The sequence below is a fragment of the Meleagris gallopavo genome, chromosome 2 (genome assembly GCF_000146605.3).
Source record: "Meleagris gallopavo isolate NT-WF06-2002-E0010 breed Aviagen turkey brand Nicholas breeding stock chromosome 2, Turkey_5.1, whole genome shotgun sequence".
Lineage (NCBI taxonomy): Eukaryota > Metazoa > Chordata > Aves > Galliformes > Phasianidae > Meleagris > Meleagris gallopavo.
The window spans coordinates 1,575,205-1,601,163 of NC_015012.2; the positions used below are offsets into that span (position 1 = coordinate 1,575,205).

The 25,959-nt window shown below is 45.0% G+C and overlaps 1 long non-coding RNA gene across 1 annotated transcript; it reads right to left on the reverse strand.

Moving 5' to 3' along the window:
• Positions 1–659: 659 nt before the first annotated feature.
• LOC104909238 lies at positions 660–22,617 on the reverse strand. The gene is made up of 3 exons (XR_792344.3): positions 22,369–22,617; positions 15,215–15,291; positions 660–2,695 (listed from the first exon to the last, which is right to left on the reverse strand). It is a non-coding gene; the product is annotated as an uncharacterized LOC104909238 (long non-coding RNA).
• Positions 22,618–25,959: the final 3,342 nt, after the last annotated feature.

The window sequence follows — 25,959 nt, forward strand, 5'->3', positions numbered from 1 at the left end:
AGAGCAAGACGAAGCAGACGAAGGTCTCTAACTGCTACAGCAATGGTCACTCAGCAGTGCAGGCTACTGGACCCCACAACAGCACTGACGCTCTTCTCTGCACACAGCCCACATCTTCCCCCCAGTAAGCTGTATTTTTAGGAGCTCTCACAGAATTCAATAGCTTCAAGACACTGACTGCCATTCTCTGCTTTCTGGCACGAGCAGCAGCAGGCAGCCCTCCCCTGGCACATACAGGGCACAGGGGAGGCAGCTCCTAGGGCAGAAGTGCAGCAGGTACAGAGGGCCTCTCCCCCAGCACTACCAGCACTCTTCGTGTCTCTTACCTGGGAAAAAGGCTCCTGGAGTTCCACATGGCCCATCCCTGCTCTGAAGCAGCCCTGCACAAGAATGGGACCAGAACAACCACGAGCAGATACCCCAGGGCTGCCCTTGTAGCACAGCTAGGACTTCAAGCATAGCTACAGCATTTAGCTCATAAGGTACAAGCAAGTCCATGGAGCTAGGATTACTGGAGACAGCTGGAGAGAAGGTGAACAAAAACCCACCACATGCAGCTAACATCTCAGTCAAGCAGTAACATTTCGGAAAGCTCCTTCAAATCACTCCAAGAGCGATGTATCTCCCGGCTTTGGTCATTAAAGGAGAGCAAACAATGGTGAGATTCTATAATTTATTACCGTTGCTAAGATGAACACAGATACTTGATACCCAGTCGTATGTGGAACTGTAAAAAAATAGTTTAATACAGTATCAAAATTTACACAAGTATAGTGTCAAAAGACCAGTGTCCCTCAGCTCTGCCCCTGCACATACATACTGCAGGCACAAGCACATGGTTTACATTTTCATACATATATATAGATACATAGGAATACAACAATTTAAGTTTTACTATGCAAACGATATGAACGGGAGAAAACAACACGTAAAGACAGCAGACAGCTGCTGGACCTGGGTTATATATGTGAGAAATTATGCAAGAGGGCAACGTTTTGATACGCAAGGCCAACGGCACGTCCAACTGAAGCAGACGGAGCAAACAGGAATTCTGTTGGGAAATCAGTGCTGGGTCGGAGGCCTTATATTGAATGGTACCAAGCAAAAATAACAACAGAAACCAGTCTAATTGCTGCTGCAAACTAACACGGTTTTTTGTTGGTTTTTTTTTTTTTTTTCTGAAGACAGTTAGCAGATTTTTACACCATATTCCTACACAACAAAAGATTGTACAGCAACGGAGCTACATTCCACCGCAAATAGCTCACAAACACAGCATGTTGCAAGCTCAGAGAAAACTGATTCTGACAGACTCAAACCTTCGGAACCAAGAAGAAACCAGAAAGAAACCCAGGAATTGTTGCATTCCTATTTTTTTTTCTTTAACTTTTATTATTTTTTTAATGCTTGGCTACGGTAAAAAGTTAAGCAACAGCAGTCACAAGCCTGTTGCACATTCATACATGAAACTATTGTTGCTCTTAGATAGACACAAAATACCTATCATTGCAGTTTGATACACACAACTAGTATACACAGAGGTAAAAAATAAACTAAGCACATCTAGGTCATCTTCTGGTCAAACCTCAGGCAGTCTGAACATGAGCTTTCTGCCTCGTAATAATGAAAGACATGCTCCAAGTATAATAAAACCTTCTTCTTTCAAAGAATGCTATGGTAGCGAGAAAAGCTTTATCATGATGCAGTACAATCCTTTACATTTCTATTCTTACAGACTCTTGTTAAATAAACCAGCATGTTTCTAAATTAAACAGTAGAAATTAGCATCCTGACAATTGGAAAATACTTTCTGAAAAAAACTCTGATGGAAATTCTGATTTGAGACCTGTAACGGCGATGCCTCAGTGTTCTGTTTGTGGCAGGGCCGTGAACGTCAGACACATCTTCAGAAGGTTCGCATCAAAGTAAATTGAACAGAAAGCTATCTTCACTTTCATTTAGAAAGAAATCATGTTTCACTACAAGTACTGTAGTTATGCTACACTACTGGCTGGTTAGGAGACATTATGGTCTTTTAGCACCTCCAAAGGCAGGTATTCTACCGAAGCAAATAATAATAATAATCAGCCGTAAATTGCTTAAGCACCATTAGCTGATACCTTATAGACTGAAGTGTGAGTTGCCAAGAAATGACTTTGTCAAAACTGTGGGGACCAAAGGCACAACAGTTCATCAACGTCTCTCCAGTCTGGTGAAAAACTGGTAAATCTAGTGGAAAATTTGTTCAGACTTACTAGAGACTCACTGACCAAAATAACGACTCCTTTCACGTAAGTGCTGCAAAACCCCTATCATCTTTTAGTTAGGAATGGAAATATCTCAGTGCTTCTAAATGCGGTGCTGAAGGGACGACACGGCGGCAGCGTTTCACTAGCCAGCATACTGAGACAGCAGTCCGTGGGTCACTGCAAAGCCAGCTCCTCTGACAGACCCCCCAGCACCACCTCGAGGAGCCCTCAGTGCAGCCCACGCAGTGCACAAGGGCACCCATCATCAGCCAGGATGGTGCTGAGCACACCGCCAGTTGTCTCTCGTCAGCAGTTCCAATTCTTTCTCTTCAGGCAGAGGAGGTGCTTGAGGCCTTTTACATCGGTCCTTTGTATTGGTTTCCTGACAGATGTTGCCTAATTCCAGGGCACGACCCTGCAGCATCTCCAAGTTTCCTCCACACAACCTAAAGGGAGGGATGGAAAGACAGACCATTAGCACCAGTTGGGACGGACCAGTGTTCATACAGGCATGCACTGGGACACGCCACACATCCCTTACACAGACCATGCAGTGCAGGAAAGGACAGAGGGGAAGGACACAGAACAGGAAAAGAGTGCTTCCCAGGAGGTAAAACGTTCCTTCCAAATGGGGAAAGCACATGCCTCTAAAAATGGTTAAAAATGGAGACAAATGGACCAACACGTGCATCACCAGGGCTCCTTATGCTTCAGACACAAGGCTGAGGGCATTTACAGGCCTCTACGGAAATTTCATTCAGGCATTTCCCATGCCATGTCTCTTGAAGAACACAATTCAGAAGCACAGGACTCACTCCAGCAGAGTCTAAACACGTCCAGTTAAAGAAGCACAGAGAAATTCATCTCGTTTCTCTTTTCAAAGACCTTACTTGCTCTCTTAAAATCAAGCAGGGCGTTAAGTGTTTGCTTTCATTCATTCTTCCTTGAGCTCAAAGGAATCATGCATGCAGCACTGCCTGTGTGTTATGTTGAAGCAGAGTGAAATCTACCCATTAGTAAATTTATCAAGTAGTTTTCTTAGCGTGGACTAGATGTTATAAAGATTTCCTTCCTCCTGCTCACATCTACTCCCTTCCATGATTGCATAACATCCATGTTACACTTAAGGAACTAAAAAAGCAGAGAAATTGTAGCAGAAAGCATTCATTCAGGAATGTGTTTGATGATGAGTCATATATAATGAGATGAGCCAAGAGAAGCAGGGGAATCCACAGTGAGCATCATGTCCCCAGGCACAGCCAGGGGCCACCAGGAGAAGAGTGGTGATCACTACTGCACTGCGTGGTGCAATTCAATATTCTTTGTGTTTAGTAATCATTATCAACTAGCAACCAGCTAATGTATAGCTTCTATTAAGCTGCTCATTAATCTCCGGAGCAACAGCAGTATGTCTTGAGAAAGGCTTTTTCCATTGTCATTATTTATTATTTGTGCCTAAATCCCAGGAGCGAGCTGGCAATGAATAAACACAGAGAAGCTGGATCCTGCAATGTTAATAGCCTGAAAAGACACGAGCCCTGGCTCCTACTGCTGACAACCAAGGACAGAACTGCCCTAAGGTCTCTGTGCAGGAGATGGCAAAATAACCCTTTAATGGCTGGATGTGATCAGACAAGTGTTTCTTTAAGATATTTGGTTGTTCTTCCTAACTTCTTACCAAGAGGCAAAGCCACTCCAATGCCTTTTGTCAGAAGGCACACTGTACAGATATACCTTTCAACAATTGCTCTGGTCAATAAACATTAGACAATATTTACCGAGCAGCTCCTGCTGACACAATAATAAGTGAAAAGATGACACTTCTCAAAGTCCTTCATTTCCAGTTGAACAAATGACCTCTGATTGCTAGGAAGGAACACATGCATACAAGATAGCCCTGCAAAGCTGACATCCTAAGCAGAACTGACAAGGTGTGGTCAAAAGAAATACACCATATTTCTGGGTAGAAAACAGACAAATCGTTATCAGAAACCACTTCTGCATATGCATACAGGGCAACAGAGACGTGGGTCTCAAAGGCATCACAGTCATTCTATTTGCATCCTTTTCAGAAACAAGAGGCAATACAGGCTCCAGTTCTGAAGATTTGTCGCCAAACTCTCCTTTGGTGCTGGCATATGTACAGCTCTTTGCTCAGCCACAGCAGCTGCACATCCTGCTGTCTCCTGCACACACAGTTGTTTGGCGCTCTGGATTTGCATCTAAGTTCACCCTCTTCTCAGCTCACCAGTTCAGCGCTGACTTGTCATGCAGCACTAATGAAATTGGTTTTTGCTTGCAAGCACTCAAGAGTTGATGTAATACCTGAGCATTCTTGAATGCAATTTAAATACTTACGGCAGAATAAAAAGTCCAAAGACGTGGTTCAACATTTGAGCAGAAGCCTTCACCAAATAAAGGACAGCTAAGAGGTTCACAGTAACATCGTGGCGATTCCTTTCTAGCTTCCTTCCAACACACAGAAACAAAAGGAGGAGAAACCCCCTCCCTGGAAGTTGGGCCTAATTGTGGGTGGCACTTCTCATGCAGTGTGAAATACTGGTGGAGCTCCCTGGGCTCTGAGATCCCCTGTCCTGCTGCCCCACCAACCCCACACGGCATCCCAACCTTCCAGTGAGCATGTTGCAGCCTTGTGAGCAAAACTTACCAGTGATCAGAAGAAACTCATCATGAAAAACATCAAGAAAATCATCAAGAAAGCCACCTGACCTCTCCAGACTTAATGCAAACATTCCTGAGCTTTGAAATTACCTTCACGCTCACTAAAAATGTGATAAACTGCCTCTAAAGCTGCTGCTACGTACTGCTACATTCCCCTAAGACAATGCAAGCATATAAACACAAAGCAAAAACATTCTCAAACATATTTTGGATGAGGTGGCATAAATACCATATTCCCACCTCCATTATCTTGATATAACGTTGCATCCAAATGGCAATTTGGTACCAAAACTATGAAGCCCAACATCAAGCCAGTCACCATGCCACTGTGTTCACAGGCAGAACAGTGCTGTGCCAGTGTTTCACGCAAACAAAAACATGCAGAATAGGAATCTGGAGCAAAACTGTGAGAAGGGACTGTAATGAAACATAATGATAAGAAAAGAAACATAATGATAAGTTTACCACAAATCCACTGTGCTTTTAACACAGGCTGACTAGATGAATGTAAGAAAAAGTGAAAGCAGGAAGGAAACAACCGACTGTTTGAAAAGTCTAATAACATAGCAAGGGTCAAATCAGACGTAAATCATAAAGCTGGAAGCAAAGGCAGCACTTCAATGCCAGCAACAGAACCCTGAATGGCTGGGGAGCAGAGAGGCAAGGCAGAAGACAAGTATGTACCTGGGACTGACAAAAATGAATTGACAATATCGACAATAGCATACTAGCAGTTTTGAAGTGGTGCTACTTATATCCTGAGAACTCTCATGGATTGCTACTAAATATTTTTGAAAATGCTTTTTATCCATTAATTGCAAAGCAACAGTGTAGGCAGGAAAGTACAGATGTGTCATCACACAGCTGCCAGATTTCGTCTCACTTGCAAATTTTACTCTTCTGAAGAATAAGCTGAGGCCAGCTGACTCCCACCGCATCCCTCATTTATTGCCACATAAGAAAATTCTTATCAATACAAACCAACATTGCATCCCTACTAAAACATTAATTCAGGCAGTCAGCTGACTGCTGTCATCCCACAACTGTAAACTCCAGTCTGCAAAGAAAGCAGGATCCAACCCGAGCTGCTTTCCCAGGAAGCAGCAGGATCTGCTCTCTGTCTGGAGATGGGAAGTTTGGGCAGTCTGCTTGGCTGACAGCTCGCTTTCCATTTCAAAAATAACAGTATCATTTATATCTATTTCTGCCTGCTGCAAGACCTCCTAGCAAACTAAAAGCTGAGATTTCATATCATATTGAACTAAATTCTGTGTACTTCTTATCAATCTATTTCAGCAACCGAGGTATCAGCCACTGTTCAAATATTTCACTTACACTAACCAGCTATTACAGGTTGTCAAGAGCTTGCTGTTAGAAGTTCCATTCAGTAAAGTACCTTTGCCAATGGGTATTTTAAGAGGACTGCAGAAGGTTTTTTTCAACAAATACGTGTAGTGTCTTGGCAGAATCTGTAGCTTTATTTCCCAGGTGGCAGCAGGAGATGTGCTAGGGAGCGCAGCGCAGTCAGGGAAAGCAGATTTGCCACAGTGCTTGTCTTAATTGCCCCATAGCAATGCAACATAGCAGTGAGGCATTGGAAAAGGTTGCCCAGGGAAAGTGGTGGAGCCACCGGCCCTGGAGGTGTTCAAGAACCATGGAGATGTGGCACTGAGCAACATGAGTGAGTGGCATGGTGGGAGTGGGTTGGACTAGATGATCTTAGAGGTCTTTTCTTAATGATTCTATGATTCTGTGCTAGGTCTTGGCAATCCAACCCTGACTTCAGAGCAAATCAGGGCTGCTCTCACAAGTTTCAGCAGCAACGTATGGTCTTCAGTCCAATATTCTGCTCACTGTATTATGAATACACCATGCATGCTGGCTCCACCTTTGCAATACAGGTTTTCTCTCTATAAGCTACAGTACTCCATTACACTTCCCCAGAGAACAAATGTGTATTCTAGATGAAGCAGAAGGACTTGCTTACTCAGAAAACCACCACTTCCATCTTCAAACAAAGGCAGTACTAATGTAAGTTCACTACAGCTGGCACCGTCCCATGGCAGTGGCCTGCCCCTGCCCCCAGAACACACAGCTCACAAATGCAATGAGTGACAAACAGAAAAACAATCCTGCTAATGACAGCAGCATCCCGGTGGTGCACACAGGAATGTTGCCAGGACAATATGACACATGTTGAGGAACAGACAAGATGTTTTGTACGGGAGGAGCGTTACCTTCAGAGCATTTACCACTGATTCAGACTGCTGAGAAGCTGAGCCATGTCCACTGATGCTAGCTGGCTCGTTTGCTGAGCAGTAACTCCCCTCTGACCCTCCTGGCATCCTAATGGGATCCTTCGCAAAAAATTAAAGACTATTTAATAAAGAAAAGGGTTGGTAACTAATTAAAACAGATGTCATCTTTATTTTTTTTTAATGCTGAGAAGCACTGAAGGCATGTTTTACTCCAAAGTCACCCTCCTTTTGAGCCACAGTAACCAACATCCATATGGGTATCTTAAGCACCACTGTTGAGCATCACCCACACAATCCAGCCCCCAAGGGCATCCATCTGGAAAATCAGGGCAGAGCAATAAAATTTTGGTACGCCTCCTCACAAAAGTGAGGTTCAGAGAGACGACTTTGACTTCAGGGGAAGGATTTCAGAACACCTAATTTTATCCCAGGCATTTTGGAGGTTTTTAACTTTGACTCAGAGAACATTTTTAAGTTGTGCTGCAAAGTGAGGCTGAGCAGGGAAGGGGCTGGAGCAGCCAGCACTCCTTCTCCAGCTGTGGCTGTTCCAGATTTGCACCAAAGAATGACAACGTGGAGGACTTTCTCTCACCAGGGGGTGCTGGGAAGGATTTGGCAGGGTGCCACTAAATAAATGCAGGTTGAACTTTGCAGGACAGACAGCACTCCCTGCAGCCCTGCAGTGCCAAGGGAACCTGATGGAGCTGCTGGCTAAAATACCCTGACAGCAGTGCCAAGCTACTGCCAGCCTGACCCACTCTTCAGGGAGGGTCCTTCACTGCCACTCGTTGTGCTGAATTTTGTTTGAAAATGAGGAAGGTAAAGAACAAGAAAACAAACATTTCAAAGAGAGAGAGAGAGAGGAAAAGTTCCTTTCTTACAGAATCAGAAACACCGTCACATTCAGAAATAACGTGGCAGTAATTCCTGCAGGATCACATGGCAAACGCAGATGTGAAAGGCAACTAATGACAGTGGGAAGAGCCTCTGATCAGATCCAGTGCCCCTTCGGCACTGATTTACCCACAGAGCAACGCATCACATCCAGCGACTGAACTACAGGAAAGGTGAAAGCAGAGCTGGGATGAGAAGGGCACGGAGAGGTGGCATGAGACTCAACTCCACAGAACTGGTCTCCCTAAAATACCTGAATGAAAGGCAGTCCTGTCCAAAGCCGGAGTGCTATTACCCTACAACACTCCGCATCGACTGTTATCAATTTGCTGTGATCTACGGAGGAAGATTTAGGACTTACTTTTCTTTGGGAAGGATTTATAGATCTGCTAGTGATGGATCTGACTTAATGCTCTACTTTGGAAAGGAAATGAAAGAGGAGGGAAAAGGGGTAATAAAGCAAAATGGAGCGCTTCAGGTTTAGGATTAAATTCCCTCAGCTTTGGGTTGGTTTTTGGTTTGTTTTCTTTTTTATGAGTCAAAGTATTCTGTTTCTTTATTGACTCCCAGGCCAGCAAGATTTTGGCCAGTTTTGGGTGGTAAAATGAAAATACTATTACCAAGAGGCTTGGAAAATTAGAATAGATTGCACATCTAAAGCCTCCTGACCACGAGAAAATCCCACAGCCTTGTGAATCACGCTGCTCCAGGCACCTCTCCTCCACAGCCTCTTCTGCCGTACACGGCACAATCCCATCTCAACACATGTTGGTAGGAGATGGAATCTTCGTGCATGCCCTCTGGGTAACCTTTTCCCTCCTCCCTCTGTCATTGAGAGGAGACATAAGCTTTTCCTAAAAAAATAAGGCAAGTTTTGCAGTCCATCGTGCAGCTCAGGGATGTCCATGGTGAGGCCACTCCAAAAGGCAGCACAGCGCACTGCCTTCTTTGGGGAAGCTCCATCCAGGACAGGCTGGGGCCACTCTGAACGCAGCTCTGCTGTTCCTCTCCACCTCCCGTGGGCTCGTAGCCCCCTCAGCACTACCGGCTGCAGTCCAACCTTCTGAGGCACTGCAGCTAAAGCAGGGGAGAAGGCACTCTGCCACACTGGTGGTGCCTGAAAACAAGGTGCCCTAGGAGAATGGAAGAGCCTGCTTTGCAGACCTACCCGCACAGCTGCTGCTTGCCACGGGGAGTACGGCTACGTTCATCCTTCCACCCAAAGCTCATCTGTGTTTCACTGCACCGTGGCCCTTCTCCACCGCTGCCTGACCTGGACAACAACCAGACCCCAAGCAGGACCTTGAGGATAGGAGGAGAAACCCATTTCACTCAAAGTAGGCATCCCAGATGCCCACGTGTTTTGGACAGAGCTTTTCATTCACTACTGTGGAAGTAGGACCAAAGCAGACAGTAAGGGATGAAATCATGTTTCCATAGCTCCAGTGCTGAAATCTGCACTGACTTTAAACATCTTGAGCTGTTTTGAATAGACAACACGAGATCAACATCAGAACCAACTGTGCTGGTTCATCCTACATCCTTCCCAACTGCCCAGCCCTTCCGCCCAGGCTGCAGCATGGTTTCATTACTCAGAGTCAAAAGTGCAGATTATAGGGCTGCAGAAAGCATTGCCAGAAGCAGGTAAAAACCACATCAGATCCTCTGTGCATTTCACCACAAAGGTAACAGAAGTGCAATCACTAAACACGCACAACCATTTTGCTATTGCAAGTACATCTACTAAACATCCAGAGCCAATGTGCAACTCTTTAGTGAAGAGAAAGCATGGGAAATCTCACTCAAGTCCATAAGGCCACATTACAAAAAAAATCAGATGAACAGAAATGTAGCATCTCCATCATGCTCCTGGAGTGCCAGTGGCACAGCTACGGTCAGAATGGAGACCCCTGGGTAGAACAGGTGGTTCTTTCATGGAGGGAACCAACCACAAACTCTATCTCTTGAGCCAGTAATCAGTGACAGTTTTTCTGAGGAATTTTTCTGTCAATTAAAACACGTTGGTTTTGAACACCGTGGCTATTCACCACAATTCCTGTTTCCCAAGAGGACCTTTGCTTTGCATCGTGCTGCCAGACCCACAGCCCCTGTGGCACATTGAAAGCCACTCAGGTTGCTGAGGGGGCAAGTCTACAGCACCTCTGTGTTCAATGGCCCTTCATAAACCTCTTTCCAGACCAACGAGCCTATTAATTTAAACTGGGGATGAGATCATATGAAAAAACAGTGTGAGGAAACGCTCTTGATTTACTTTCAGCAAATATTCGATGACATGATGAGTTCAGTGGGTTTGAATTACATCTTGGTTGGCTTCGCTGTTCTACTACATGCTATGAAAGGGAGGAGATCGAACTGTGTGTGACAGATTGCACACACAAAAAAAGTACTAACCAAACACTTCCCATCTTCTAATTAGATTTCTAACTAAAACCAGGCCACGCAGAGGGAAATCAAGAATACCTATCTCAGCAAAAAGATTTTGAAAGGTTTGGAAATGTAGGTTGAAATAGAATGCAATCGAAGGGGGAAGAAAGAGGGAAACTGAAAAGTGTTGGAAGGATTTAAAAATAAATGAGTATGTGCCTAAGGATCAGGCCTGCTGCTTCACACTCAAACACACCAGGACTGGAAAAGGCCAGCAAGGATGAAAGCAAACAAACAAAAACCCAACCAACCACCAAGAAAGCGCCTGAAGCAGTGCTGGAAAAGAAAGAGGTGCAACAGAAGGAGGTGGAAATGAAAGGAGACTCAGGGATGGAGGAAGAAGGAAATAGACAGACATGGCCCCATGACATGAAGCAGAGCAGCTCAGCCCCAGCCCTGACCACAGCCGCTCCATGGCTCTGGTGCTGCAGGAGCTGGGCTCCCCAGTAGCTTTGTTTGCTCAAGGGCAATATACTGCAATGCTTCCTCTCCCCTTTACTAAAAGGCACAGCTGCCTTACAAGGACGAGGAGTTAGAAGAAGGAAAGCTCTTTCCATCTCTGCCTCTTGATCCCTCCTCCTATGCAACAAATAAAATTGAAGCAATTTAAGTTGGGGGCTTGCCAAGAATATCTTCTGCAAACGCATTCACTGTCATTATATGACAGATGTCCACATTTCCATAACGTTTCAGCTGAGCTTATCGGCCCTGAAATTCTACCCTCACAAAATCCAGGGATATCTCCAGTTAACTGACATGTGGATGCCAGACCCTGATCTCACTTCCCCCAGTTTAAGACCAACCCTGTGAGGACTGTGCTGTTTGCAGCTCTCTGGAATTACTCGCTGTCATAACCGAGCACAGCCCAGGGAGCTGTAACTGCGATCCAGATCCATTGTTTGCTCCTAGCACATTTTCTTAATTATGGCTGGGTATCTTCATTAGAATACGCACAGAATTCTGGTCTGGCTACAGCAGAGCTGTACTACTGTGCATTGTTCTGGATGTCAGCAGCAGAACTTGATCCCCAGGGATGCCGCAGCTTCATGGACATTCAGCAGCAGCAGCACAGGCAGAGCCCTGCAGGGAGCCGCTCCTGCCCTGGTGCCATGGAGCAACTACAGCCTGGAATTCATTGGGCAAAGCAAACATTTTTGCCCAAATTGCTCTTTCTCTAAATTCTCTTCTTCTCTACACACTGCTGTCACACACTCTTGCCCACACCAGTGTTTGATAAGCACCCTTGTCCTGGGCACAGCTTGCACAACTTGGCGTCCTCACCAGAAGACCCAGCTGCACACCATCAATCTTGGAAAGTGCCTACCTTCCTGCACAAAAATCCTATTTATGGTCAGAAACTGAAAGGGCCTGGACCATCTCTTGTTACTTGCCAGTTGAGAAGGGAAAAAAAAAAGAAAAAGAACACTGGTTCAGGATAACCTTTTCCCTCCTCCCTCTGTCATTGAGAGGAGACATAAGCTTTTCCTAAAAAAATAAGGCAAGTTTTGCAGTCCATCGTGCAGCTCAGGGATGTCCATGGTGAGGCCACTCCAAAAGGCAGCACAGCGCACTGCCTTCTTTGGGGAAGCTCCATCCAGGACAGGCTGGGGCCACTCTGAACGCAGCTCTGCTGTTCCTCTCCACCTCCCGTGGGCTCGTAGCCCCCTCAGCACTACCGGCTGCAGTCCAACCTTCTGAGGCACTGCAGCTAAAGCAGGGGAGAAGGCACTCTGCCACACTGGTGGTGCCTGAAAACAAGGTGCCCTAGGAGAATGGAAGAGCCTGCTTTGCAGACCTACCCGCACAGCTGCTGCTTGCCACGGGGAGTACGGCTACGTTCATCCTTCCACCCAAAGCTCACCTGAGTTTCACTGCACCGTGGCCCTTCTCCACTGCTGCCTGACCTGGATAACAACCAGACCCCAAGCAGGTCCTTGAGGACAGGAGGAAAAACCCATTCCCTTCCTCTTCTCTGACCTCACACAGCACTGAATGACAGTTGGACTAGAAGACGTTGGAGATCTTTGCCTACTCTGTTGATTCTATGAATCTGATTATGGCCCTCTGCAACAGAGCAAACCTACAATCATCTACAGCTTCTCAAGACTCTCAAGCCCAGTTCTGTGCTGTTAGCCACCACCAGAACAACTCTGCCACATGGGCAGAGGCATTAGCATGCTTAAGCGAATATGTGCATTTTATACCTTTCCTATTACCTGATGAAACTTTAATATTGACTCAGTGGTGTGTCTGCGTTTCTGCTGACAAGGAACTCCTTCAGTACAGCACAGCAAACTAAAACTCATTTTCCATTTGATCTCAACACTTAAAAACATCTTCTCTGGAATTGTTCTTGCCACTATATATTAATAAACCTTTACAATAGGGGTGTACGAGATTTTGAAAAGAAAACACACATGCATGGGGTAAGAGAAAGGAAGCAAAATAAAATAGAAAAAAAACCATGTCTAGGTGTAGATGGAATAGTTTGTCTGAAGAGGGCATTAATAAATGTGCTGGTGCATTTTCACGAGTGACACAAAAGCAGAAAAGGAGGGAAAGAAAGGATGCTGAAAGGAGAGGGGAGAAAGAAGAAAAGCACAGCACGAGGAGTGAAAAAGTCTCGACTGCCCCTACACCAGGATGCCATCAGGGCAGTGATGCACAAGTGAAAGGCACACTCTTGCTGCAGCACTGGTGAAATTTTAAGGCACAACACTGGAACTGAGTGAGAGCTGTGCCAAAAAACCTTCATCAGTTGTGTCACTTGTTGGGTGTTTTCAGCTGATTTGTCAAAAGCTCTTAGTCTGGCTTGAAGCCTAATAAACTCCCACTCCTCCCATTCAGAGGAAGGGAATCAGTGCCAGGAGCTGTGGGGTTTCCATTCCATGTCCTCGCCTGTGAGGTGGGACCTGACTGTGGCTGACAGCACGACCATGGTGTTAGTCACAGGAACAACAAACTGCCAGAGTGAACTTGGGGAAATGCAACACCTGAACGGAGAGCACGGGCAGAGTGAGCTGCTGTCTGCATTCCTCCTAAAAACAAGGACTCTCTTCAGGAGGAAAGGTGAGTGAGATATCTTGTGAAATGTGAATCAACATCGCTCATCATCCCTCACAGCAAAGTGCCCAGAGATGTCAGGAAACTTCAGAACTCTACTGCAGATCCCGGTGCCAACAGAACCAATCGTGAGACAAACTTGGACCTGTGTACTTAAAACACAAAGCAGCTGCAGCTCAGCACACCTGCAGCCCCACAACAGCAATGTGTGGCACCTACACGCTCAGGCTCTACTTTCACGAGCGATGCTTTCTGGCTTTGGCACCCATTTGAGATTTCTAATGAACTCTACATGCACAGCTCGGCTGTTCCAGTCTCTGGCAAGATCAGGAAATGCACATCACTGGGACTCTGCCTGAGCACCCCTGGCCCTACACAGATAAAACACACCATCATTTCTAAAGATTCTGCCCACAAAGAATCTTCTGCACAATTTATCCCCAAAGCCATCCCACACCTGAAACAAATCACAACTCTGTTCATGTTTGCTTCAAGCAGCTTTTTCGTCAAGAAAATATTCTTTATCACCGACGATCAACTGTTGTCTTTCCTACTGATGGCTGGATGCATGTTCATGGGGAGACATTCAGACATGCTTGCAGTACTTCTCATCCAATCAACAAATTTGGGTACAGAGAAGTTAAATAAATGGTACATGGTCATACAGCAAGTCAAGAGCAAAACAAGAGCTACAGAGGCCCTTCCAACTGTCATATTATGGGTGAGAAAGAAGCTTGGCTTAAAATCAACCAAAAGAAAAGAAATCCTTACCCTGGCTGAAATCATCTAGCTAATCAATTTGCATTTTGGGTGATACAAACGGATATATCTGAGTCACTGGATTTTATTTCTTAACACACTTAATTTTTGTCTTGAATCATAGTATGTTTAATAAAAAGCACTTCTACTCTTCAGACTAATGTCTTCTTTTAAACTAAGCACAACTTCTTTTATTTTCCAGTGAGCACCTTCATTTGGAGACACTACAGATTTTCCTAAGGATTATTTAATGAAACACGATAGAAATATGCATCGGTATAATAAGAAAATGACAAATGTCTTTGATTCATTCTTAATGAAATTCTATATTTTCCATTCTTATATTGAGAGAACCTTTAACTTCAGATTTACTTATTTATTCAATTTGATTTTTTGTTTTTATGCATAGAATATAGAAATAATATAAAACAATTATTATTACTTGAAACATTGGCTTTCCAGAGCAAAATATTTTGATTAACCTCAAAAAAATACTTGATTTTTTAATGACAAGAAGAACTTGGAATAACACCGGAGTGTACAGGTTCTCTTCTCTTACTTTCATTCCTCACATTAATTTTTAACTATAAGCAATGGCTTCTAGTGAATTTTTCTTAGCAAGTTATCAACGCCCGCAAAGGAGAAAAATGCATGAAGTACTGTCACAGCCTTCAGTAAATACCCACTCAGTCCCAAGCAAGATGAACAAAAGATGTGAGTGTCTTTGATTCCCCAGATGATCAATCTGAGTGTCCAGATGCAGCAGCGCCCAAGGACACGTAACACTGAGCTGATCTCGAGCAGCAGGCCGTCAGCGCTGCTGTCTAGCTGCCGGCTACTGTTCCCACAGCAAAAGTCACCCACCTGGGGCAGCACGCGATTTTCCTCCTCCAGCTGTCTTACTCTTGCCTCCAGCTGCCTAACATAGGACAAGGTTGATTCTAAAATCAAAAAGAGAAAAACTCGTATTATCCACACAGCTCTGCTTGCGTACGCTGATGTCACGGCCTGGCTCTGCGTCATGCTGGCCGCAGGTTCCCTCTCTGATGGCTGCCAAGTGCTGCTCCTCTCAAGGGCAGGGCAGGTAATGGTGTCCTCTGCTAGCAGCTGGCTGCCTTGGCATGGCTCAAGTGCTCCCTGAACCCAGACATACGTGCCCAGGACCCTGAGAGAGGCCAAGGTCAGGCAACGTGTGCCCAAGAGCCCAGACACAGCGCTGCTGGCAGACCATGCTCCTCATCCCACGCACACGCAGACACACTGCTATGCTGCACAGGCTTGCGGCAGGCCAAAATCCTGCCCTCTCTACTGACGGGCAACCTCTCAGACTTTCCTGAAAGCATGTGGCTGGTTATGGAGAACGAGACTTCCCATGGTACCAGTACTGAAAGAGCACCTCTGTGCTGCCTTCAGTGGCCTTATTTCCCCCGCGCTGATTCCAAGGAGAAGGTCCACAATCAGTCCCCAAAAGCATGTCAGAGTTTTCTTATGGTGCATTTCTTGGGTTGCACAGTGTTTCTGCTATTAAAACGCTACACCTAAAAGAAATGTGCCACAGCAAGTAGCACTTGTCACCTGCAAGAGAAAAGATGTCCTCTTGGTCCAGAATGGCTGTAGTAAGCCTCATGCCTCCCTGTACAGAGCTGCAAGCTCAACAGGTACACATTCCCCATCCAATGAGCTGCCCAGCCTTCCCTGAGATGTCCGTCCTACCACCACACCTGTACTCACACAGCCATGCCAACACAGAAATTGGACTTTGGGTGATTAATGGCATGGAACCCATGGCTATTGGGGCAGTACTGCCTGTTGCCACAGACATGCAAAGCTGCACTGGCAACAGCGCAGCTAAATTTGGGCACCAGCTTCCTCTGATACCTAAATGGTGATGGGTCAATGTTTGGACTAGATGATTTTAGTGCTCTTCTCCTTAATGACTTTATGATTCTATCAGTCATGGTGCCAGCCTGCCCATAAAAGACAAGCAGCAGGAAATCAGGAGGCACTTACTGCTCTTACAAGACTGCAGCAGGTTAAAATATGCACACGTGGATAGTGCATAGCAATTTACACAACAGGAAGACAACACACCATAATTTGTCAAAAATGATTAATACACAGCAAGGCACAGAGCAAGGATTAAGAATAGCATTGTGCAATAAAAGGGAGAGAGGTAATCTGAGGTTCTTCATGCTCTGCTGCATAAGGATCTTCATAGCTGGTGATGGGTGCACCTCTGGAGAGTCACTAAGCATGGTTTGGATGAGCCCTTCTGAGATGAACAGCTCATTCCATTAACTCTGTATGACAGGGTGCCTCCTACCAACCATCAGCACTGTACAACACGGTGCCTCCCACCAGACCCACGTCCAGCCCAGCAGCAGCACTCCTGGGAGGAGCTGCTCCATTGCTATCATGGCTGAGGCAGAGGCAACAGCTCCTGGCGCATCTCAGCCCTTCCCATGGCTTTCTGCGAAGATGGTCCCTGTATAGCCATCCTTCTGGAGGGACCAGTGGTTGCCTTCCTTGGCACCAGCCCTCCCTGAACCCACCGGTTACATGCCCGTTGCCACGTGGGCTTGTGCTTTGTGCTGAAGTCCAGCTTCCCAGTTGTGCCCAACAGCCCTCTTCTCACAAATTCCCATCTGCATTCTCTTTGGGTTTTTTGTCCTTTTCCATGTTACCATGTATGAGCTCCTCAGACAGTGTGCAGCCCTTGGCAAAGCCATCCCCTCACTTCTATTTCTTCTCCCAGCATGGAGGTCTCTGCTGCCCCAGCCCTGCTTCACCAAAGCCTCCTTGCTCCTTAACCCCTCTGAAGTGTGAAACATGTATTTAAATCTTTTTGTAATATGATTAAAACTGAAAATTAGGTCAGCTACAAAAAGCTTGATCTAGCAAATCCTTATTTATGCAAGTATTCTTGACACACAGACTAGATACATATATATTTCAGTATCTCTTAATATATTTATGCTTTGATGCCATGAGCTGAGAGGAAAAATTGAACAGAAAAGGCAGCCAAGGACACAAGAGATGAAGGCACTGGAAGTACATAATGAAACAATGTCACCAGTGATGGCAACAGCAAAATTAAAAAAAAAAAAAAAAAAGTACGAGAAGGATTATATGATCCATCTATTCTTAATCAGAGATCAGTAAAAAGCAATAAATAAAGAGCAAACCAACACTGCTGTTCAGGTTGCAGCCACCATTTCCCAACTGAGTTATCTAATGCTGCTGGTTACTCAGAAAGCCATGCCTTATCTGCACATCCTAAGGGTCACGGATGCAAATTCTTACAGATACACTTCACACCCAAACATACTGAATTTCTCCTGTCCACAGCCCAATAGTGAGTGATGCCATGTGTGTTAACAACCCCAAAGCCCAACTGCTGAGCTCTGAGCAATGCACAACGGCTGTTAATGATGCTAAGATGGAGCACGCCCTCTTAAGAACAGACACACGACTGAATCATTTAGCCTAACAGACAGCTGAGACCCAACACTGCCAAACCACCAGTGTGGGGGGCTCCTGGTTATGCCATTTCTGCCCCTTCTCAACTCTCTTTGCCAGACACTTCTATCAGAGCAGCAATTCTGAACAACTCCCATGCTCACGGATGGGTTCCTACCAAGCCAACTTCCCTATTTCAGCTATTTCTATTTCAGCTTCCTGTGCTCAGAGCACGACTGAAAATGTAATTGCTGTGCAGTGCTTCACTACAGGACTGAGACTAAAACTTTTTTCCACGTTATGATAGAGGCAGTAACATCTTGCTTTTAGGAAAATTCCGTGACAATCTGCCCTGTTTCCATATCCATCATTCTAACACGTTAATAGAGAACATCAGTATTTACATAGCTGAGCTCTTTTTCTTTTGACGTCCACACCCTTGAAGCTAGTAGATATTTTTGGTTTATGTCAAATTCTATCAGACGCCAAGGGCGTATCTGTGCCTTGGCTTTATCCGTTTTCATGTGACAGTGCCCGTTCTCAATCTATCAAGCAATTTGTAATGTTCTTTAAGCTAGATTATCCTCTGCTATTTCAGAATGGTTGAGGATGTCATGTGAAATTCTAGGTTTCTAAGGACACTTTCCATTTATTTTTTTTCTGGATTTGGGTATTTTGTTGGGCTTAGTTTTTTTCCCCTTATTAAGGTAGTATTAAGGAAGTATCAATGCCTTGAGCACGAAGCCAAAAGCTTCGTGTAGCACTGACAGCCCAGCAGGAGAAAGCAATGCAGGGCTGGAGACTGCGAGGCAGCATGCTGCAAGGATAACAGATCTGCTCATTTTTCTGCTGTTTGTGTGAAACTATGTTCAACAGATAACAACAAGCATAATGGTTATTGTGCCAACTTCTGCTTCTGTCTGTTACAAATCAAATACTGTATGACAAAACTAAATCATTAACAACATTGAAACATACTCTGAGCATCTGTCCACCCGATCTCACTTTTCCAGCTTTGGAGATGCTCATACCAGCACAGTCTCGGGGTGATTTTTCTAGAAATCATAATTGCCTCTAGCTCCTGTTCTCAGATCTGCAAAAAGTGACCATAGGCAGATCTCCTTTTGACCAACTCCAAAGCATAAAGCCGTCAGTGTAGAACATGCTACTTGTTTGATGGATGTTAAAAGCTTGTGTAGAACTTTCTACTTTGGAGAAAACTGGTAGTACAGTGGATAAGCAAAGCACACAACCCACTGGAAGCAAAGAAAGTCTTTCAAGCTGACAATACTTGGAGGCTGGAGGTATCAGGAGCGGAGAGTACTACTGTTTGCCCTGACCCTGAGCCATTACCTTATGGCCAGAGAGGAGAGAAGACACAAGGCTGCACAGCCTGCTGCTCTGGAGCCATCCTTTACCTCCTTGTGGCCAGAAAAAGGAAAAATGTCATTTCATAGGAAGGCAAATATCACCTCACTTCTGATAACATCAACGTTTTGTGCTTCCACTGCCTCAGCTCATTTGGTGCTCGTGTGCCTAAAGGAGGTCACCAGAATCTGGAGAACTGTCACATCCCAGCACGCATACTTTAAACACGGTACAAATGAGTGAAACTGCCAACAATTTACTACAGTAAAGAATTCAGCGTGTCATGTGGAGTGCTACTTTCATGTGTAACAATTCAGTTGAGGCATATTCATCTTCAACAGGAAAAGTCACTTGTTGTTCTCCCTGCACTGTGCTGGCAGATGCATATCAAAACAGATTTTGGTCATTCTGATCCACGCTCAGTATCCCGCAATGAAAACAAAATCATCTTTCAATAAATGGGAGATGAACAGCAAGGCTGAGCAAGGGTTATGTTAAATGCTCCTTTATTTATTAACCGACAGCTTCATACATTTATGAAAGGGTTTCTATGCTAACTGAGAAGCAGATTCAACGACACATAAAGCATCTTCCCGTCCTATAATTCCTAGACATCTGATTTAATTACTTCAAAATGAATATTCATGACTAAAACATGTTATTACTGCAATCCATCCCCTTTCAGCTGCTCTGCATACGAGAACAGCCCCACTGCTGGCTTTACATCAAGGAAGATGTTGCACCACCTGCATCTCTCCATGGGTGAAGCTGCTAAGCCCAGCAGCTCCAGCCTCCAGCGCAGGCACACGGTGACCTCTGAAGGTCATATGTAGCCCTGTCTGCTATGATTTTCTGTTATGGCTGCACACCTTACATAATGCTCCTATTGAATAAATGCTGGAGAACTACTTCTTACAGTGCGGCAGAATTCCCCTGCAGCCCAGCAACATTAGGATTATCATGGAGGAGCTCGCCTAAGGCAAACTTGATGAAGCTCACCAGAACATTCAGGTGCTGCTTACTGGTGGGGCACGTACTCTGGGAAAGTTTTGTGACAGCAAACATCACAGCATTAGGGTTAAGTTGGGGCTGGTGACTCTAGCCCTGCTAGAGTCCAGCACTGCTGGAGTCTAGCTAGAGGACTAGCACTGCTGCTGTCCAAAATTCTCCCAGCCCAAGCTGAGATTTCCCATCAATACGGATCCTGCCCTTCTCAACTTCTTTATTTAATTATAACTATCATTAACTAAGCTTAGCTCATTCACTCAGTATTTCAAAACTGGAGAAAAGAGAAAAATGCACACAAGTTCTTTCAAACTGCAATATTAGGTGACAGACCTAGCTTTATTTCTCAGGCAATGTGTGCCAGGGTTCCCCATTTCAAAACACACTACACATCGATGTGCCAATTAGGATACCTACATAATCAGATATTTTTTACACAGATTTTGTATGAAAATAGTACTTTCCCAGTTGCAGTGACATTTAATCATGAATTACCTATTTAGTACAAGGAAAATACTTCTCAGTGCTTTGAGGCAGCCTTAGCCATACTCTCTTAGAGAAGGATTTGCCTACAGGGATCCCTAAAAATGACATCAAATGGTAGATGAGGTAAGGCTCAGAAGCTATCCATCATGCTCTTGCTATCAGCTGGATAACACCACCACACTAATGGGTTGCTGTAACACTACCCTTCATTTGTTTGGATTTCTGGACACCAGAAATGACAACAGCAAAGCTTTTTCTCCCCAGCCTGCTTGCTATCCTGTTAGCTCCACTTCAGCCTGTGCTAGCTGCATTTGCCACGTTATTGATGAAAACTGAGAAAAATCAAATCTCTTGCGCTACTGCTAAAACCTTTCCCACTGCCTGCTGGCTTGTTCTCTCAGTTTTGTGTGGTTTGTGACTGGCAAAGCCCTTACTTGCTCCTGGGCTGCTTGGGTTCGTCCTGATATCACCGCAGTCCCTTTGTACCTTGAGGGCAGCCTGAGCCCTGAGAGCATTGGTACAGCAAGCTCTAGTTAATAAATTACACTGGCTTCCACTGGGAGCTCTGTAATGTAGGCTGCAACTGAAAGCGAAACTTCCAGCGATCCTGAATTAGAACAAACCCATAAATCATTTCTCTGCTCATCTACTTCAGTTAGGAAGTAGATTTACCCATCTCATAAAGTCCCTCTTCATGGGTCACTATATCTGCGTGACTCCAAATCAGGTTCAAATGATGTCCTTGAGAGTAAAACCAGAAACCTTCACTTTAGGTCAGCAAACACCAGCACATACTCTTGCTGACAGCAGAAAGGCTTTCAGAATGCAGCCTGCGGGACAAGGAGAGCAGCGCTTACAGTCAGCAAGCACAGGAGGGATAGCAAATGTCAGAACCAAATGAAGAAATCAATTCTGTAAGCAATGTCAGTGAAAAAAAGGAAAGGTAAGGAAGCAGAACGCCGAGGCACTGAATTGAGATCTGCTCCTGCTGCAGCTACACCAGTACACACAGTCACAGAACTGGTGCCTCCCAGGCCATCACTGCAGCTCACCCAGCATTGGGTGCAGGACTCGGGGACGTGGCTAAAATGACAAGTTGCAGTGGCAAAGTTGCAGTTATGAAATAAGCATATCCTGGTACTTTATGAATAAGGACAGATATGATCGTTATAAATAGTAAGGAGCATCATTGTTCACATACATACACAAGACAAATCTATTTGACAAACGGCGATTAACTGCAGAGATGTTTCTTTGTCATGTCTGAAATCTCCACTTTGATTCTCAATTGTAGAATGGAAAAGAGAAAAGAAAAAAAAGAGAAAAATATCATTTGGGTTTATTGCCAGAACCGTAAACATTTCCAAGAAGGTCTTACTACGTCAAAAGCTCTGCCAACATACAACTGTATACTGGAATAATGAGTCAGACTTCCTAACGAGCACTGCAACTAGTTTTGAGTCTCCAAGCCATGCAGCTTTCCCATAGCCCCAGTGTTCTGCCTGGGCACAGGATGGACCAGAGAGCACCCAGTTCTGGGCCATGCATGGCAGAGATGGAACGCTGAATACAGCAGGGCTCCATAGGGAAGAGAAGCACCACGGGTGAGCCATGACATTGAGAGCAGATGGTGGGGACTCGCTGGAAGAAGGCAGTCTAACAGGGGCAAGCAGTGCAGGTTTAAAACCAACAGCAAGTACCTTAGAACCTGAAAGTGGTGAATGAACAGTGGCAGCAATTTCGCAGGTCTGCACCTCCTTCACTGGGGACGCAGGACTTTGTTCAGTCGTACAGGGCTCTGGCATCAGGGCGGTGCTCACAGCGATGCACGGTGCAGCCAAGTGGGAGAGCTCCCACTGCTCCTTATCTCAACAGAATACCAATCTTTCAGACAAGATCTCCTCTGTTTATTTCCCAATTATTTCACTGATGGGAAAGTAGTTTACGTACTTCCTCTCCTCAGAACATAAATAATTGAGCAAGGCTTTTGTTTCTAAAGGTTGTTAGAAGCCACCACGTGAGAAGGAAACCAGGATGCAGGCAGAGCAGCCCGTCCCTGGCCCTCTGCCCCATGCATGGGGATGGACACCATGGCCACACATCTATAACTGCTGCAATTCATATTCAAAATACAGCAAAACCAGACTACCTACTGTGATATTACCCAGCATGAGCTCTGCTACCACAGTGCCAAGGGCAAGGGAGGTAAAGTAAGTCCAGGGGTGGCTGCTGTAACCAAACACAGACAGCATCCTGAAATTTCTGAAGAGAACTCAGAAATATAGACAATCTTGGCCACCTAAGGCTAGAAAATGCCACTGAAACAATACAGTCCAGCTTCCTGCCTTGCAGAGACAGAGGAATTTCAATAATAATCCCGGAACGTCCGGTTTCCTTTTCTCTGCTGGAAGTGAATACCGCCAAAAGAAGGCTGTGAGCCTTTTCTCCCACCTAAAATTCTGGCTGAAATGGAAAAACTATCTGACCAAAATTCAGAACAACATTCTTGATGTCAAAAATATAAGATCAGAGTTGATAAGTTATTGCAGAAGATTTTTATTTTCCATTACTGTGGTACTACAAAGCATGACAAGCTGTTGTAATGCAACTGCGTGGCTTCCTGCCATTCATCAGCACAACCCCACTGTCACGTTTACCTACGGAAATAGCAGAAGAAAACCTCTTTCACCCAACTTCTGTTGCTTCATTTACATCACATCGTGCACAAGAACTCCACAGAAACTTTCAGATTTAATGAAGACTGAAAAAAAATCTCAGCGGATGGGACAGGAGAGCAAAAGGAATCTCCTTTCCTCTCATCCTTCTAATAGCAGCAATTAGGACTCCAGAAGTGGTTGACACATAAAGCAACTTCTCCTTGGAAATATGCCAGAGGCTCAGGAAAATTACAAGCTTGACTTTCCTGTACACAAACGCATTTCGATGAGGCTCCACAGTAACAGCAGCAGCAGAATTACCAAGCACAGCAGATGCTGTACGCTCCCCACCTCTCTGCTGCTGCCTGCCTGCACAGCCCAACCAGCCTGCCCTATCCACAGACACAGTGCATCTTCTCAGGCAGCTGAGAGCACCTTTCCTTGGGACCCAGTGCTGCTGGGAGCTGGGAGCTGAACTCTGCCCATCACTCACAGTTGGGTGTCCTAGAGCACTCAGGCAGCAAACGGAGCAAGAAGAGCAGTAATGGAAGTACATTCGCTCTCTTTGCTGTTTTCCAGGGCCTTTTGTTCTGGTTTTTGTGTGTTTTTTTTTCCAAGTCCCACTGTTACTAACAGGTAGTAAGGCATCTTACCCATCATTAAGCCACTTCATGGGTTGGAAAGTTGAACTAAGTCAACATTTTTCCACCATAGCATCCCCTGTTTGCCTGCCTCTCTGTGGACAGAGCCCTTCCACCCCCCTTAGCCCTTCAGGTTCCACCCCTGCTCCGTGCCAAGAGATGCTCACAGCACTGCCGAAACGGCTAGCTGAGCTTTGCTGAGAGCACTGCTTATCTGGTGAGCAGCCCAGCTCCAGGCAGGATTTACATTGTACAGGACAGCAAAAAAAAAAAAGCGCTAGGGTGGCAGAACACGTGCAACCCAAGGGAGGTTATTATAAGGCCACACTTTTTATGGTGTGATTGAAACAACCTCCTCTAGAAACATCGTAAGTGGGGATAATGATGCTGGCACTCAGTAGTAAAAACGGGCAGGACTCAATTCCTGTATTCCCCACAAATGGAGACGTAACATGCCCTAATGACATGCAAAGAGCACCGTTGTGTTTTGTTTTTTTGTAAATTACTTCAAATTGCCTTCAGAAGCAAACTCTGAATTTCTCGCTAATCCCACTAATCCTGCAGCTTCCTACAATCAGCAGAAAATGAAAAGCCCAAGCTCCAGAAGCAGTGCTCCTCCAGGCTTTGCCAGGTGTAAGGCTTGGGCAGCCATGGTGGACTCCATATGTAAACAGAATTAAAGCTTCCAAGCAACACTGTAATGTCACCTAAATATCACATGGTCGAGATGCCATCTCAACATGGAAATGGGCACGCTGTTTTCAGCTGAACAGAAAGAAGCACAACGTTCAGCAATGTCACCCATGGCCCTGAGCTTCCTTTGGCTTTAACCTCACACCAGAACTTCACGTTTGGACAGCAGACACAGTGCAGGTCCCACTCCAGAGCAACAAACAGCCCAGGACTACCTTTTTGTTTCAGACTACACACTCACCAGACATCAGCTTTTTTTTTACAAGCAAGGCTAGTAACAAAGAGAGCCTCTTCCAAGCCTCCCAGATTTGCTTGTTGATTTTATTACCATCGCCACCGCAGACATCTTCTATTTTGATGAAAATGCTTGATGAAATGTTCAGCATGAGCATGAAAGTCATTGCTCGGCCTTAGAAGAATATGAGATTAAAGGGTCAGGTCTCAAAGGGATTAGATCTTCTGGTTAGAAAAAGATTAAGGGAAAAGCTCGCACTTGGTTTTGAAGCTTTAAGAAGGGAAAAGAGAAAGGGAGGGAGGCAGGGAGCTGGCAAGGAAACGCGACCTCAATCTGAACTACCGCGTCAGACAAATCTCTTACTGCAGAAGCCAGAGGAATGCAGACCTGCTGGAAAAAAAGTAAAATCAGACAAAATAAGTAATAATCAGTAAACTTACTTTCAGAAAGTCACCTTACCTTTAATCCTTATTCTTAACACAAATACAGTGTTTCTTACGTTGCAGTAAATTCCCCAAAAATGTGAAGAGAAGCAAAACTATTTTCTAGACAGTTTTCTTCAAGTCATCCCCTACCTCCAAAGAAAGCTTACAACCCCCTGAGCATAGCCAATGCTCAGAAATGCTGACCACACAATGGCAAGTCCAGCTTCACGCTAAAGCCCAAATAATTCCCACTGCTGGTGCTACATAACCAGCCTCTTTCTGCAGCTGGCAACTAGGTACGCTGCAGAAGAAACACACTTAAATTATCTGAAAGTGTCTTTCACTGAAAGCTCTTACGACCTCACATTCATTAAGTATCATGATATAATAGTTGCAGAACTGACAAAAGTGACATTTCACTCCGTTTTCTTAAAAATAGTGCTACTAGCAGATAAGATATTTAATGGATTGAGCCAGCAGGGTCAGAGACGGAAGTTGGTGACTGCCCTATTTCAACTGAGTTTTCAAAATAACACACAAATGTAAAAAAAGAAAGCCCACAGAAGCCTATAAACCATGTGTTTATAGCAAGTACTGGCCAGATCTAAGCTCTAGTTTTTGATCAGTACAGAAATTTCAT